The sequence below is a fragment of the Phyllobates terribilis genome, unplaced genomic scaffold (assembly GCF_046119375.1).
Source record: "Phyllobates terribilis strain yellow unplaced genomic scaffold, ASM4611937v1 Scaffold_34__1_contigs__length_13252353, whole genome shotgun sequence".
NCBI classification, from domain to species: domain Eukaryota; kingdom Metazoa; phylum Chordata; class Amphibia; order Anura; family Dendrobatidae; genus Phyllobates; species Phyllobates terribilis.
Window position 1 is genome coordinate 4,927,614 of NW_027362794.1, and position 15,391 is coordinate 4,943,004.

At 45.4% G+C, this 15,391-nt stretch overlaps 12 non-coding genes across 12 annotated transcripts; all 12 read left to right on the forward strand.

Annotated features, from left to right (window-relative positions):
- The first annotated feature begins 458 nt into the window (after positions 1–458).
- LOC141181229 (U2 spliceosomal RNA) lies at positions 459–649 on the forward strand. Its single transcript, XR_012256826.1, has one exon. It is a non-coding gene; the product is annotated as a U2 spliceosomal RNA (small nuclear RNA).
- A 1,120-nt stretch (positions 650–1,769) lies between these two features.
- Positions 1,770–1,960, forward strand: LOC141181230 (U2 spliceosomal RNA). The gene has a single exon (XR_012256827.1). It is a non-coding gene; the product is annotated as a U2 spliceosomal RNA (small nuclear RNA).
- Positions 1,961–3,074: 1,114 nt separating this feature from the next.
- On the forward strand, positions 3,075–3,265 carry LOC141181231 (U2 spliceosomal RNA). Its single transcript, XR_012256828.1, has one exon. It is a non-coding gene; the product is annotated as a U2 spliceosomal RNA (small nuclear RNA).
- A 1,116-nt stretch (positions 3,266–4,381) lies between these two features.
- LOC141181645 (U2 spliceosomal RNA) lies at positions 4,382–4,572 on the forward strand. Its single transcript, XR_012257202.1, has one exon. It is a non-coding gene; the product is annotated as a U2 spliceosomal RNA (small nuclear RNA).
- A 1,114-nt stretch (positions 4,573–5,686) lies between these two features.
- Positions 5,687–5,877, forward strand: LOC141181233 (U2 spliceosomal RNA). Its single transcript, XR_012256829.1, has one exon. It is a non-coding gene; the product is annotated as a U2 spliceosomal RNA (small nuclear RNA).
- A 1,116-nt stretch (positions 5,878–6,993) lies between these two features.
- LOC141181646 (U2 spliceosomal RNA) lies at positions 6,994–7,184 on the forward strand. Its single transcript, XR_012257203.1, has one exon. It is a non-coding gene; the product is annotated as a U2 spliceosomal RNA (small nuclear RNA).
- Positions 7,185–8,304: 1,120 nt separating this feature from the next.
- Positions 8,305–8,495, forward strand: LOC141181234 (U2 spliceosomal RNA). Its single transcript, XR_012256830.1, has one exon. It is a non-coding gene; the product is annotated as a U2 spliceosomal RNA (small nuclear RNA).
- A 1,114-nt stretch (positions 8,496–9,609) lies between these two features.
- Positions 9,610–9,800, forward strand: LOC141181235 (U2 spliceosomal RNA). Its single transcript, XR_012256831.1, has one exon. It is a non-coding gene; the product is annotated as a U2 spliceosomal RNA (small nuclear RNA).
- Positions 9,801–10,918: 1,118 nt separating this feature from the next.
- LOC141181236 (U2 spliceosomal RNA) lies at positions 10,919–11,109 on the forward strand. Its single transcript, XR_012256832.1, has one exon. It is a non-coding gene; the product is annotated as a U2 spliceosomal RNA (small nuclear RNA).
- A 1,123-nt stretch (positions 11,110–12,232) lies between these two features.
- On the forward strand, positions 12,233–12,423 carry LOC141181237 (U2 spliceosomal RNA). Its single transcript, XR_012256833.1, has one exon. It is a non-coding gene; the product is annotated as a U2 spliceosomal RNA (small nuclear RNA).
- Positions 12,424–13,542: 1,119 nt separating this feature from the next.
- LOC141181238 (U2 spliceosomal RNA) lies at positions 13,543–13,733 on the forward strand. The gene has a single exon (XR_012256834.1). It is a non-coding gene; the product is annotated as a U2 spliceosomal RNA (small nuclear RNA).
- A 1,116-nt stretch (positions 13,734–14,849) lies between these two features.
- Positions 14,850–15,040, forward strand: LOC141181240 (U2 spliceosomal RNA). Its single transcript, XR_012256836.1, has one exon. It is a non-coding gene; the product is annotated as a U2 spliceosomal RNA (small nuclear RNA).
- The last annotated feature ends 351 nt before the right edge of the window (positions 15,041–15,391 follow it).

The following is a 15,391-nucleotide window of genomic DNA, read 5'->3' on the forward strand; positions in this document are numbered from 1 at the left end:
CTGCAGTAGACGGAATGTGGCAATGGAACGCTGGCTGCGCGTGTCATAATAGGCTCTGAGCCTTTATATACCTGCGCACAGCAGCAGCCACCTTCAGTCTGCTGCTGGACAGCCAGCAGCAGCAGCAGCAGCAGGAGAGGTAATTAATCAGCAACCCTCCTGCTAAGGGTAGACAGCTGCTCGTTCCACCCCCCCCCCGCCTTAATTGGTTCTCCTCCCTTCCAACGGTGTTGAGGCGGGTGGGAACAGCCGGGGGTTGAGGGTACTGTGCTAAAAGAGGTGGAGTTATGCAGATCTAAAACGCGTGGATTGCAGCAGCAGCAAGCCGAAAAGTGCAGGCATGTGAGGGATCTAGAGGTTGACAGCATGTCTTCTTAACGGGAGTCCAGGTGGCCATCTCCACAAATGGACTTTTCAGAATCCTTGGGTGGCACCGTAGTCGGAAACCAATTCTGGTTATCGCTTCTCGGCCTTTTGGCTAAGATCAAGTGTAGTATCTGTTCTTATCAGTTTAATATCTGATACGTCCCCTATCTGGGGACCATATATTAAATGGATTTTTAGAACAGGGAGATGGAAAAAGAGCTTGCTCTGTCCACTCCACGCATTGACCTGGTATTGCAGTATCTCCAGGACCGGTGCACCCCTTCTTTAATGCAGTTTCTAAAATCAGAAAGAATTGAATTCAATGCTTTTTGTTCATTTGGCTTGTTTGTCGGATTTTGGGATGGACTCTTTGGCTTTGCTTTTCTTCTCCTCATTGGATTTTTCATGTTAAAAGTTGCAGAAGCCAGATGACAAGCTCATTTTGGTTCAACTTCAGCAACTGTGCATTGCATTGCCATGTAATGTAATGCAATGCTATCTATCTAGCTCTCCCTCTATACTTCCTTTTGGATAAACAGACATATTAGGCAAGCATTTTGGAGCTTTCACCTAAATAACTACAGGTGGTGAGATAAGCTGCACAATATAATTGACCTTTCAGTATATTGTTGCACACACACCATCTATTTAGCAAATGCCCTTGTTATCAACAGCAGCCTTTTAAACTCACCTGAGCTAACAGGTATGTGAGCTGGTTACTCTGCTGCGCTTAAAATTTCTTTTTTGGTTTGCTATAATGCCTTTTCTGAAACGTTGTCTCCCTCTGCTGGAACACTGACTTCTTTCATTTAATGCCTGCAGACTATAAAAGAGAAACCAACCCAAAAAGTTTGGTTGATTAGTCTGTGGCACTCTTTTAAACTGTTGCTTATGGCGGTCTCTGTGAGCTTCTCAGTGACATTCAGCCATCCAGGTATCCCGCCTGCAGTAGACGGAATGTGGCAATGGAACGCTGGCTGCGCGTGTCATAATAGGCTCTGAGCCTTTATATACCTGCGCACAGCAGCAGCCACCTTCAGTCTGCTGCTGGACAGCCAGCAGCAGCAGCAGCAGCAGGAGAGGTAATTAATCAGCAACCCTCCTGCTAAGGGTAGACAGCTGCTCGTTCCACCCCCCCCCCCCGCCTTAATTGGTTCTCCTCCCTTCCAACGGTGTTGAGGCGGGTGGGAACAGCCGGGGGTTGAGGGTACTGTGCTAAAAGAGGTGGAGTTATGCAGATCTAAAACGCGTGGATTGCAGCAGCAGCAAGCCGAAAAGTGCAGGCATGTGAGGGATCTAGAGGTTGACAGCATGTCTTCTTAACGGGAGTCCAGGTGGCCATCTCCACAAATGGACTTTTCAGAATCCTTGGGTGGCACCGTAGTCGGAAACCAATTCTGGTTATCGCTTCTCGGCCTTTTGGCTAAGATCAAGTGTAGTATCTGTTCTTATCAGTTTAATATCTGATACGTCCCCTATCTGGGGACCATATATTAAATGGATTTTTAGAACAGGGAGATGGAAAAAGAGCTTGCTCTGTCCACTCCACGCATTGACCTGGTATTGCAGTATCTCCAGGACCGGTGCACCCCTTCTTTAATGCAGTTTCTAAAATCAGAAAGAATTGAATTCAATGCTTTTTGTTCATTTGGCTTGTTTGTCGGATTTTGGGATGGACTCTTTGGCTTTGCTTTTCTTCTCCTCATTGGATTTTTCATGTTAAAAGTTGCAGAAGCCAGATGACAAGCTCATTTTGGTTCAACTTCAGCAACTGTGCATTGCATTGCCATGTAATGTAATGCAATGCTATCTATATAGCTCTCCCTCTATACTTCCTTTTGGATAAATAGACATATTAGGCAAGCATTTTGGAGCTTTCACCTAAATAACTACAGGTGGTGAGATAAGCTGCACAATATAATTGACCTTTCAGTATATTGTTGCACACACACCATCTATTTAGCAAATGCCCTTGTTATCAACAGCAGCCTTTTAAACTCACCTGAGCTAACAGGTATGTGAGCTGGTTACTCTGCTGCGCTTAAAATTTCTTTTTTGGTTTGCTACAATGCCTTTTCTGAAACGTTGTCTCCCTCTGCTGGAACACTGACTTCTTTCATTTAATGCCTGCAGACTATAAAAGAGAAACCAAGCCAAAAAGTTTGGTTGATTAGTCTGTGGCATTCTTTTAAACTGTTGCTTATGGCGGTCTCTGTGAGCTTCTCAGTGACATTCAGCCATCCAGGTATCCCGCCTGCAGTAGACGGAATGTGGCAATGGAACGCTGGCTGCGCGTGTCATAATAGGCTCTGAGCCTTTATATACCTGCGCACAGCAGCAGCCACCTTCAGTCTGCTGCTGGACAGCCAGCAGCAGCAGCAGGAGAGGTAATTAATCAGCAACCCTCCTGCTAAGGGTAGACAGCTGCTCGTTCCACCCCCCCCCCCCGCCTTAATTGGTTCTCCTCCCTTCCAACGGTGTTGAGGCGGGTGGGAACAGCCGGGGGTTGAGGGTACTGTGCTAAAAGAGGTGGAGTTATGCAGATCTAAAAGGCGTGGATTGCAGCAGCAGCAAGCCGAAAAGTGCACTCATGTGAGGGATCTAGAGGTTGACAGCATGTCTTCTTAACGGGAGTCCAGGTGGCCATCTCCACAAATGGACTTTTCAGAATCCTTGGGTGGCACCGTAGTCGGAAACCAATTCTGGTTATCGCTTCTCGGCCTTTTGGCTAAGATCAAGTGTAGTATCTGTTCTTATCAGTTTAATATCTGATACGTCCCCTATCTGGGGACCATATATTAAATGGATTTTTAGAACAGGGAGATGGAAAAAGAGCTTGCTCTGTCCACTCCACGCATTGACCTGGTATTGCAGTATCTCCAGGACCGGTGCACCCCTTCTTTAATGCAGTTTCTAAAATCAGAAAGAATTGAATTCAATGCTTTTTGTTCATTTGGCTTGTTTGTCGGATTTTGGGATGGACTCTTTGGCTTTGCTTTTCTTCTCCTCATTGGATTTTTCATGTTAAAAGTTGCAGAAGCCAGATGACAAGCTCATTTTGGTTCAACTTCAGCAACTGTGCATTGCATTGCCATGTAATGTAATGCAATGCTATCTATATAGCTCTCCCTCTATACTTCCTTTTGGATAAATAGACATATTAGGCAAGCATTTTGGAGCTTTCACCTAAATAACTACAGGTGGTGAGATAAGCTGCACAATATAATTGACCTTTCAGTATATTGTTGCACACACACCATCTATTTAGCAAATGCCCTTGTTATCAACAGCAGCCTTTTAAACTCACCTGAGCTAACAGGTATGTGAGCTGGTTACTCTGCTGCGCTTAAAATTTCTTTTTTGGTTTGCTACAATGCCTTTTCTGAAACGTTGTCTCCCTCTGCTGGAACACTGACTTCTTTCATTTAATGCCTGCAGACTATAAAAGAGAAACCAAGCCAAAAAGTTTGGTTGATTAGTCTGTGGCATTCTTTTAAACTGTTGCTTATGGCGGTCTCTGTGAGCTTCTCAGTGACATTCAGCCATCCAGGTATCCCGCCTGCAGTAGACGGAATGTGGCAATGGAACGCTGGCTGCGCGTGTCATAATAGGCTCTGAGCCTTTATATACCTGCGCACAGCAGCAGCCACCTTCAGTCTGCTGCTGGACAGCCAGCAGCAGCAGCAGGAGAGGTAATTAATCAGCAACCCTCCTGCTAAGGGTAGACAGCTGCTCGTTCCACCCCCCCCCCCCCCGCCTTAATTGGTTCTCCTCCCTTCCAACGGTGTTGAGGCGGGTGGGAACAGCCGGGGGTTGAGGGTACTGTGCTAAAAGAGGTGGAGTTATGCAGATCTAAAAGGCGTGGATTGCAGCAGCAGCAAGCCGAAAAGTGCAGGCATGTGAGGGATCTAGAGGTTGACAGCATGTCTTCTTAACGGGAGTCCAGGTGGCCATCTCCACAAATGGACTTTTCAGAATCCTTGGGTGGCACCGTAGTCGGAAACCAATTCTGGTTATCGCTTCTCGGCCTTTTGGCTAAGATCAAGTGTAGTATCTGTTCTTATCAGTTTAATATCTGATACGTCCCCTATCTGGGGACCATATATTAAATGGATATTTAGAACAGGGAGATGGAAAAAGAGCTTGCTCTGTCCACTCCACGCATTGACCTGGTATTGCAGTATCTCCAGGACCGGTGCACCCCTTCTTTAATGCAGTTTCTAAAATCAGAAAGAATTGAATTCAATGCTTTTTGTTCATTTGGCTTGTTTGTCGGATTTTGGGATGGACTCTTTGGCTTTGCTTTTCTTCTCCTCATTGGATTTTTCATGTTAAAAGTTGCAGAAGCCAGATGACAAGCTCATTTTGGTTCAACTTCAGCAACTGTGCATTGCATTGCCATGTAATGTAATGCAATGCTATCTATCTAGCTCTCCCTCTATACTTCCTTTTGGATAAACAGACATATTAGGCAAGCATTTTGGAGCTTTCACCTAAATAACTACAGGTGGTGAGATAAGCTGCACAATATAATTGACCTTTCAGTATATTGTTGCACACACACCATCTATTTAGCAAATGCCCTTGTTATCAACAGCAGCCTTTTAAACTCACCTGAGCTAACAGGTATGTGAGCTGGTTACTCTGCTGCGCTTAAAATTTCTTTTTTGGTTTGCTACAATGCCTTTTCTGAAACGTTGTCTCCCTCTGCTGGAACACTGACTTCTTTCATTTAATGCCTGCAGACTATAAAAGAGAAACCAAGCCAAAAAGTTTGGTTGATTAGTCTGTGGCATTCTTTTAAACTGTTGCTTATGGCGGTCTCTGTGAGCTTCTCAGTGACATTCAGCCATCCAGGTATCCCGCCTGCAGTAGACGGAATGTGGCAATGGAACGCTGGCTGCGCGTGTCATAATAGGCTCTGAGCCTTTATATACCTGCGCACAGCAGCAGCCACCTTCAGTCTGCTGCTGGACAGCCAGCAGCAGCAGCAGGAGAGGTAATTAATCAGCAACCCTCCTGCTAAGGGTAGACAGCTGCTCGTTCCACCCCCCCCCCCCGCCTTAATTGGTTCTCCTCCCTTCCAACGGTGTTGAGGCGGGTGGGAACAGCCGGGGGTTGAGGGTACTGTGCTAAAAGAGGTGGAGTTATGCAGATCTAAAAGGCGTGGATTGCAGCAGCAGCAAGCCGAAAAGTGCACTCATGTGAGGGATCTAGAGGTTGACAGCATGTCTTCTTAACGGGAGTCCAGGTGGCCATCTCCACAAATGGACTTTTCAGAATCCTTGGGTGGCACCGTAGTCGGAAACCAATTCTGGTTATCGCTTCTCGGCCTTTTGGCTAAGATCAAGTGTAGTATCTGTTCTTATCAGTTTAATATCTGATACGTCCCCTATCTGGGGACCATATATTAAATGGATTTTTAGAACAGGGAGATGGAAAAAGAGCTTGCTCTGTCCACTCCACGCATTGACCTGGTATTGCAGTATCTCCAGGACCGGTGCACCCCTTCTTTAATGCAGTTTCTAAAATCAGAAAGAATTGAATTCAATGCTTTTTGTTCATTTGGCTTGTTTGTCGGATTTTGGGATGGACTCTTTGGCTTTGCTTTTCTTCTCCTCATTGGATTTTTCATGTTAAAAGTTGCAGAAGCCAGATGACAAGCTCATTTTGGTTCAACTTCAGCAACTGTGCATTGCATTGCCATGTAATGTAATGCAATGCTATCTATATAGCTCTCCCTCTATACTTCCTTTTGGATAAATAGACATATTAGGCAAGCATTTTGGAGCTTTCACCTAAATAACTACAGGTGGTGAGATAAGCTGCACAATATAATTGACCTTTCAGTATATTGTTGCACACACACCATCTATTTAGCAAATGCCCTTGTTATCAACAGCAGCCTTTTAAACTCACCTGAGCTAACAGGTATGTGAGCTGGTTACTCTGCTGCGCTTAAAATTTCTTTTTTGGTTTGCTACAATGCCTTTTCTGAAACGTTGTCTCCCTCTGCTGGAACACTGACTTCTTTCATTTAATGCCTGCAGACTATAAAAGAGAAACCAAGCCAAAAAGTTTGGTTGATTAGTCTGTGGCATTCTTTTAAACTGTTGCTTATGGCGGTCTCTGTGAGCTTCTCAGTGACATTCAGCCATCCAGGTATCCCGCCTGCAGTAGACGGAATGTGGCAATGGAACGCTGGCTGCGCGTGTCATAATAGGCTCTGAGCCTTTATATACCTGCGCACAGCAGCAGCCACCTTCAGTCTGCTGCTGGACAGCCAGCAGCAGCAGCAGGAGAGGTAATTAATCAGCAACCCTCCTGCTAAGGGTAGACAGCTGCTCGTTCCACCCCCCCCCCCCCCGCCTTAATTGGTTCTCCTCCCTTCCAACGGTGTTGAGGCGGGTGGGAACAGCCGGGGGTTGAGGGTACTGTGCTAAAAGAGGTGGAGTTATGCAGATCTAAAAGGCGTGGATTGCAGCAGCAGCAAGCCGAAAAGTGCAGGCATGTGAGGGATCTAGAGGTTGACAGCATGTCTTCTTAACGGGAGTCCAGGTGGCCATCTCCACAAATGGACTTTTCAGAATCCTTGGGTGGCACCGTAGTCGGAAACCAATTCTGGTTATCGCTTCTCGGCCTTTTGGCTAAGATCAAGTGTAGTATCTGTTCTTATCAGTTTAATATCTGATACGTCCCCTATCTGGGGACCATATATTAAATGGATATTTAGAACAGGGAGATGGAAAAAGAGCTTGCTCTGTCCACTCCACGCATTGACCTGGTATTGCAGTATCTCCAGGACCGGTGCACCCCTTCTTTAATGCAGTTTCTAAAATCAGAAAGAATTGAATTCAATGCTTTTTGTTCATTTGGCTTGTTTGTCGGATTTTGGGATGGACTCTTTGGCTTTGCTTTTCTTCTCCTCATTGGATTTTTCATGTTAAAAGTTGCAGAAGCCAGATGACAAGCTCATTTTGGTTCAACTTCAGCAACTGTGCATTGCATTGCCATGTAATGTAATGCAATGCTATCTATCTAGCTCTCCCTCTATACTTCCTTTTGGATAAACAGACATATTAGGCAAGCATTTTGGAGCTTTCACCTAAATAACTACAGGTGGTGAGATAAGCTGCACAATATAATTGACCTTTCAGTATATTGTTGCACACACACCATCTATTTAGCAAATGCCCTTGTTATCAACAGCAGCCTTTTAAACTCACCTGAGCTAACAGGTATGTGAGCTGGTTACTCTGCTGCGCTTAAAATTTCTTTTTTGGTTTGCTACAATGCCTTTTCTGAAACGTTGTCTCCCTCTGCTGGAACACTGACTTCTTTCATTTAATGCCTGCAGACTATAAAAGAGAAACCAACCCAAAAAGTTTGGTTGATTAGTCTGTGGCACTCTTTTAAACTGTTGCTTATGGCGGTCTCTGTGAGCTTCTCAGTGACATTCAGCCATCCAGGTATCCCGCCTGCAGTAGACGGAATGTGGCAATGGAACGCTGGCTGCGCGTGTCATAATAGGCTCTGAGCCTTTATATACCTGCGCACAGCAGCAGCCACCTTCAGTCTGCTGCTGGACAGCCAGCAGCAGCAGCAGCAGCAGGAGAGGTAATTAATCAGCAACCCTCCTGCTAAGGGTAGACAGCTGCTCGTTCCACCCCCCCCCCCCGCCTTAATTGGTTCTCCTCCCTTCCAACGGTGTTGAGGCGGGTGGGAACAGCCGGGGGTTGAGGGTACTGTGCTAAAAGAGGTGGAGTTATGCAGATCTAAAACGCGTGGATTGCAGCAGCAGCAAGCCGAAAAGTGCAGGCATGTGAGGGATCTAGAGGTTGACAGCATGTCTTCTTAACGGGAGTCCAGGTGGCCATCTCCACAAATGGACTTTTCAGAATCCTTGGGTGGCACCGTAGTCGGAAACCAATTCTGGTTATCGCTTCTCGGCCTTTTGGCTAAGATCAAGTGTAGTATCTGTTCTTATCAGTTTAATATCTGATACGTCCCCTATCTGGGGACCATATATTAAATGGATTTTTAGAACAGGGAGATGGAAAAAGAGCTTGCTCTGTCCACTCCACGCATTGACCTGGTATTGCAGTATCTCCAGGACCGGTGCACCCCTTCTTTAATGCAGTTTCTAAAATCAGAAAGAATTGAATTCAATGCTTTTTGTTCATTTGGCTTGTTTGTCGGATTTTGGGATGGACTCTTTGGCTTTGCTTTTCTTCTCCTCATTGGATTTTTCATGTTAAAAGTTGCAGAAGCCAGATGACAAGCTCATTTTGGTTCAACTTCAGCAACTGTGCATTGCATTGCCATGTAATGTAATGCAATGCTATCTATCTAGCTCTCCCTCTATACTTCCTTTTGGATAAATAGACATATTAGGCAAGCATTTTGGAGCTTTCACCTAAATAACTACAGGTGGTGAGATAAGCTGCACAATATAATTGACCTTTCAGTATATTGTTGCACACACACCATCTATTTAGCAAATGCCCTTGTTATCAACAGCAGCCTTTTAAACTCACCTGAGCTAACAGGTATGTGAGCTGGTTACTCTGCTGCGCTTAAAATTTCTTTTTTGGTTTGCTACAATGCCTTTTCTGAAACGTTGTCTCCCTCTGCTGGAACACTGACTTCTTTCATTTAATGCCTGCAGACTATAAAAGAGAAACCAAGCCAAAAAGTTTGGTTGATTAGTCTGTGGCATTCTTTTAAACTGTTGCTTATGGCGGTCTCTGTGAGCTTCTCAGTGACATTCAGCCATCCAGGTATCCCGCCTGCAGTAGACGGAATGTGGCAATGGAACGCTGGCTGCGCGTGTCATAATAGGCTCTGAGCCTTTATATACCTGCGCACAGCAGCAGCCACCTTCAGTCTGCTGCTGGACAGCCAGCAGCAGCAGCAGGAGAGGTAATTAATCAGCAACCCTCCTGCTAAGGGTAGACAGCTGCTCGTTCCACCCCCCCCCCCCGCCTTAATTGGTTCTCCTCCCTTCCAACGGTGTTGAGGCGGGTGGGAACAGCCGGGGGTTGAGGGTACTGTGCTAAAAGAGGTGGAGTTATGCAGATCTAAAACGCGTGGATTGCAGCAGCAGCAAGCCGAAAAGTGCAGGCATGTGAGGGATCTAGAGGTTGACAGCATGTCTTCTTAACGGGAGTCCAGGTGGCCATCTCCACAAATGGACTTTTCAGAATCCTTGGGTGGCACCGTAGTCGGAAACCAATTCTGGTTATCGCTTCTCGGCCTTTTGGCTAAGATCAAGTGTAGTATCTGTTCTTATCAGTTTAATATCTGATACGTCCCCTATCTGGGGACCATATATTAAATGGATTTTTAGAACAGGGAGATGGAAAAAGAGCTTGCTCTGTCCACTCCACGCATTGACCTGGTATTGCAGTATCTCCAGGACCGGTGCACCCCTTCTTTAATGCAGTTTCTAAAATCAGAAAGAATTGAATTCAATGCTTTTTGTTCATTTGGCTTGTTTGTCGGATTTTGGGATGGACTCTTTGGCTTTGCTTTTCTTCTCCTCATTGGAATTTTCATGTTAAAAGTTGCAGAAGCCAGATGACAAGCTCATTTTGGTTCAACTTCAGCAACTGTGCATTGCATTGCCATGTAATGTAATGCAATGCTATCTATCTAGCTCTCCCTCTATACTTCCTTTTGGATAAACAGACATATTAGGCAAGCATTTTGGAGCTTTCACCTAAATAACTACAGGTGGTGAGATAAGCTGCACAATATAATTGACCTTTCAGTATATTGTTGCACACACACCATCTATTTAGCAAATGCCCTTGTTATCAACAGCAGCCTTTTAAACTCACCTGAGCTAACAGGTATGTGAGCTGGTTACTCTGCTGCGCTTAAAATTTCTTTTTTGGTTTGCTACAATGCCTTTTCTGAAACGTTGTCTCCCTCTGCTGGAACACTGACTTCTTTCATTTAATGCCTGCAGACTATAAAAGAGAAACCAACCCAAAAAGTTTGGTTGATTAGTCTGTGGCATTCTTTTAAACTGTTGCTTATGGCGGTCTCTGTGAGCTTCTCAGTGACATTCAGCCATCCAGGTATCCCGCCTGCAGTAGACGGAATGTGGCAATGGAACGCTGGCTGCGCGTGTCATAATAGGCTCTGAGCCTTTATATACCTGCGCACAGCAGCAGCCACCTTCAGTCTGCTGCTGGACAGCCAGCAGCAGCAGCAGCAGCAGGAGAGGTAATTAATCAGCAACCCTCCTGCTAAGGGTAGACAGCTGCTCGTTCCACCCCCCCCCCGCCTTAATTGGTTCTCCTCCCTTCCAACGGTGTTGAGGCGGGTGGGAACAGCCGGGGGTTGAGGGTACTGTGCTAAAAGAGGTGGAGTTATGCAGATCTAAAACGCGTGGATTGCAGCAGCAGCAAGCCGAAAAGTGCAGGCATGTGAGGGATCTAGAGGTTGACAGCATGTCTTCTTAACGGGAGTCCAGGTGGCCATCTCCACAAATGGACTTTTCAGAATCCTTGGGTGGCACCGTAGTCGGAAACCAATTCTGGTTATCGCTTCTCGGCCTTTTGGCTAAGATCAAGTGTAGTATCTGTTCTTATCAGTTTAATATCTGATACGTCCCCTATCTGGGGACCATATATTAAATGGATTTTTAGAACAGGGAGATGGAAAAAGAGCTTGCTCTGTCCACTCCACGCATTGACCTGGTATTGCAGTATCTCCAGGACCGGTGCACCCCTTCTTTAATGCAGTTTCTAAAATCAGAAAGAATTGAATTCAATGCTTTTTGTTCATTTGGCTTGTTTGTCGGATTTTGGGATGGACTCTTTGGCTTTGCTTTTCTTCTCCTCATTGGATTTTTCATGTTAAAAGTTGCAGAAGCCAGATGACAAGCTCATTTTGGTTCAACTTCAGCAACTGTGCATTGCATTGCCATGTAATGTAATGCAATGCTATCTATCTAGCTCTCCCTCTATACTTCCTTTTGGATAAACAGACATATTAGGCAAGCATTTTGGAGCTTTCACCTAAATAACTACAGGTGGTGAGATAAGCTGCACAATATAATTGACCTTTCAGTATATTGTTGCACACACACCATCTATTTAGCAAATGCCCTTGTTATCAACAGCAGCCTTTTAAACTCACCTGAGCTAACAGGTATGTGAGCTGGTTACTCTGCTGCGCTTAAAATTTCTTTTTTGGTTTGCTACAATGCCTTTTCTGAAACGTTGTCTCCCTCTGCTGGAACACTGACTTCTTTCATTTAATGCCTGCAGACTATAAAAGAGAAACCAACCCAAAAAGTTTGGTTGATTAGTCTGTGGCACTCTTTTAAACTGTTGCTTATGGCGGTCTCTGTGAGCTTCTCAGTGACATTCAGCCATCCAGGTATCCCGCCTGCAGTAGACGGAATGTGGCAATGGAACGCTGGCTGCGCGTGTCATAATAGGCTCTGAGCCTTTATATACCTGCGCACAGCAGCAGCCACCTTCAGTCTGCTGCTGGACAGCCAGCAGCAGCAGCAGCAGCAGGAGAGGTAATTAATCAGCAACCCTCCTGCTAAGGGTAGACAGCTGCTCGTTCCACCCCCCCCCCCCCCCGCCTTAATTGGTTCTCCTCCCTTCCAACGGTGTTGAGGCGGGTGGGAACAGCCGGGGGTTGAGGGTACTGTGCTAAAAGAGGTGGAGTTATGCAGATCTAAAAGGCGTGGATTGCAGCAGCAGCAAGCCGAAAAGTGCAGGCATGTGAGGGATCTAGAGGTTGACAGCATGTCTTCTTAACGGGAGTCCAGGTGGCCATCTCCACAAATGGACTTTTCAGAATCCTTGGGTGGCACCGTAGTCGGAAACCAATTCTGGTTATCGCTTCTCGGCCTTTTGGCTAAGATCAAGTGTAGTATCTGTTCTTATCAGTTTAATATCTGATACGTCCCCTATCTGGGGACCATATATTAAATGGATTTTTAGAACAGGGAGATGGAAAAAGAGCTTGCTCTGTCCACTCCACGCATTGACCTGGTATTGCAGTATCTCCAGGACCGGTGCACCCCTTCTTTAATGCAGTTTCTAAAATCAGAAAGAATTGAATTCAATGCTTTTTGTTCATTTGGCTTGTTTGTCGGATTTTGGGATGGACTCTTTGGCTTTGCTTTTCTTCTCCTCATTGGATTTTTCATGTTAAAAGTTGCAGAAGCCAGATGACAAGCTCATTTTGGTTCAACTTCAGCAACTGTGCATTGCATTGCCATGTAATGTAATGCAATGCTATCTATCTAGCTCTCCCTCTATACTTCCTTTTGGATAAACAGACATATTAGGCAAGCATTTTGGAGCTTTCACCTAAATAACTACAGGTGGTGAGATAAGCTGCACAATATAATTGACCTTTCAGTATATTGTTGCACACACACCATCTATTTAGCAAATGCCCTTGTTATCAACAGCAGCCTTTTAAACTCACCTGAGCTAACAGGTATGTGAGCTGGTTACTCTGCTGCGCTTAAAATTTCTTTTTTGGTTTGCTACAATGCCTTTTCTGAAACGTTGTCTCCCTCTGCTGGAACACTGACTTCTTTCATTTAATGCCTGCAGACTATAAAAGAGAAACCAACCCAAAAAGTTTGGTTGATTAGTCTGTGGCACTCTTTTAAACTGTTGCTTATGGCGGTCTCTGTGAGCTTCTCAGTGACATTCAGCCATCCAGGTATCCCGCCTGCAGTAGACGGAATGTGGCAATGGAACGCTGGCTGCGCGTGTCATAATAGGCTCTGAGCCTTTATATACCTGCGCACAGCAGCAGCCACCTTCAGTCTGCTGCTGGACAGCCAGCAGCAGCAGCAGCAGCAGGAGAGGTAATTAATCAGCAACCCTCCTGCTAAGGGTAGACAGCTGCTCGTTCCACCCCCCCCCCCGCCTTAATTGGTTCTCCTCCCTTCCAACGGTGTTGAGGCGGGTGGGAACAGCCGGGGGTTGAGGGTACTGTGCTAAAAGAGGTGGAGTTATGCAGATCTAAAACGCGTGGATTGCAGCAGCAGCAAGCCGAAAAGTGCAGGCATGTGAGGGATCTAGAGGTTGACAGCATGTCTTCTTAACGGGAGTCCAGGTGGCCATCTCCACAAATGGACTTTTCAGAATCCTTGGGTGGCACCGTAGTCGGAAACCAATTCTGGTTATCGCTTCTCGGCCTTTTGGCTAAGATCAAGTGTAGTATCTGTTCTTATCAGTTTAATATCTGATACGTCCCCTATCTGGGGACCATATATTAAATGGATTTTTAGAACAGGGAGATGGAAAAAGAGCTTGCTCTGTCCACTCCACGCATTGACCTGGTATTGCAGTATCTCCAGGACCGGTGCACCCCTTCTTTAATGCAGTTTCTAAAATCAGAAAGAATTGAATTCAATGCTTTTTGTTCATTTGGCTTGTTTGTCGGATTTTGGGATGGACTCTTTGGCTTTGCTTTTCTTCTCCTCATTGGATTTTTCATGTTAAAAGTTGCAGAAGCCAGATGACAAGCTCATTTTGGTTCAACTTCAGCAACTGTGCATTGCATTGCCATGTAATGTAATGCAATGCTATCTATCTAGCTCTCCCTCTATACTTCCTTTTGGATAAATAGACATATTAGGCAAGCATTTTGGAGCTTTCACCTAAATAACTACAGGTGGTGAGATAAGCTGCACAATATAATTGACCTTTCAGTATATTGTTGCACACACACCATCTATTTAGCAAATGCCCTTGTTATCAACAGCAGCCTTTTAAACTCACCTGAGCTAACAGGTATGTGAGCTGGTTACTCTGCTGCGCTTAAAATTTCTTTTTTGGTTTGCTACAATGCCTTTTCTGAAACGTTGTCTCCCTCTGCTGGAACACTGACTTCTTTCATTTAATGCCTGCAGACTATAAAAGAGAAACCAAGCCAAAAAGTTTGGTTGATTAGTCTGTGGCATTCTTTTAAACTGTTGCTTATGGCGGTCTCTGTGAGCTTCTCAGTGACATTCAGCCATCCAGGTATCCCGCCTGCAGTAGACGGAATGTGGCAATGGAACGCTGGCTGCGCGTGTCATAATAGGCTCTGAGCCTTTATATACCTGCGCACAGCAGCAGCCACCTTCAGTCTGCTGCTGGACAGCCAGCAGCAGCAGCAGGAGAGGTAATTAATCAGCAACCCTCCTGCTAAGGGTAGACAGCTGCTCGTTCCACCCCCCCCCCCCCCGCCTTAATTGGTTCTCCTCCCTTCCAACGGTGTTGAGGCGGGTGGGAACAGCCGGGGGTTGAGGGTACTGTGCTAAAAGAGGTGGAGTTATGCAGATCTAAAACGCGTGGATTGCAGCAGCAGCAAGCCGAAAAGTGCAGGCATGTGAGGGATCTAGAGGTTGACAGCATGTCTTCTTAACGGGAGTCCAGGTGGCCATCTCCACAAATGGACTTTTCAGAATCCTTGGGTGGCACCGTAGTCGGAAACCAATTCTGGTTATCGCTTCTCGGCCTTTTGGCTAAGATCAAGTGTAGTATCTGTTCTTATCAGTTTAATATCTGATACGTCCCCTATCTGGGGACCATATATTAAATGGATTTTTAGAACAGGGAGATGGAAAAAGAGCTTGCTCTGTCCACTCCACGCATTGACCTGGTATTGCAGTATCTCCAGGACCGGTGCACCCCTTCTTTAATGCAGTTTCTAAAATCAGAAAGAATTGAATTCAATGCTTTTTGTTCATTTGGCTTGTTTGTCGGATTTTGGGATGGACTCTTTGGCTTTGCTTTTCTTCTCCTCATTGGATTTTTCATGTTAAAAGTTGCAGAAGCCAGATGACAAGCTCATTTTGGTTCAACTTCAGCAACTGTGCATTGCATTGCCATGTAATGTAATGCAATGCTATCTATCTAGCTCTCCCTCTATACTTCCTTTTGGATAAACAGACATATTAGGCAAGCATTTTGGAGCTTTCACCTAAATAACTACAGGTGGTGAGATAAGCTGCACAATATAATTGACCTTTCAGTATATTGTTGCA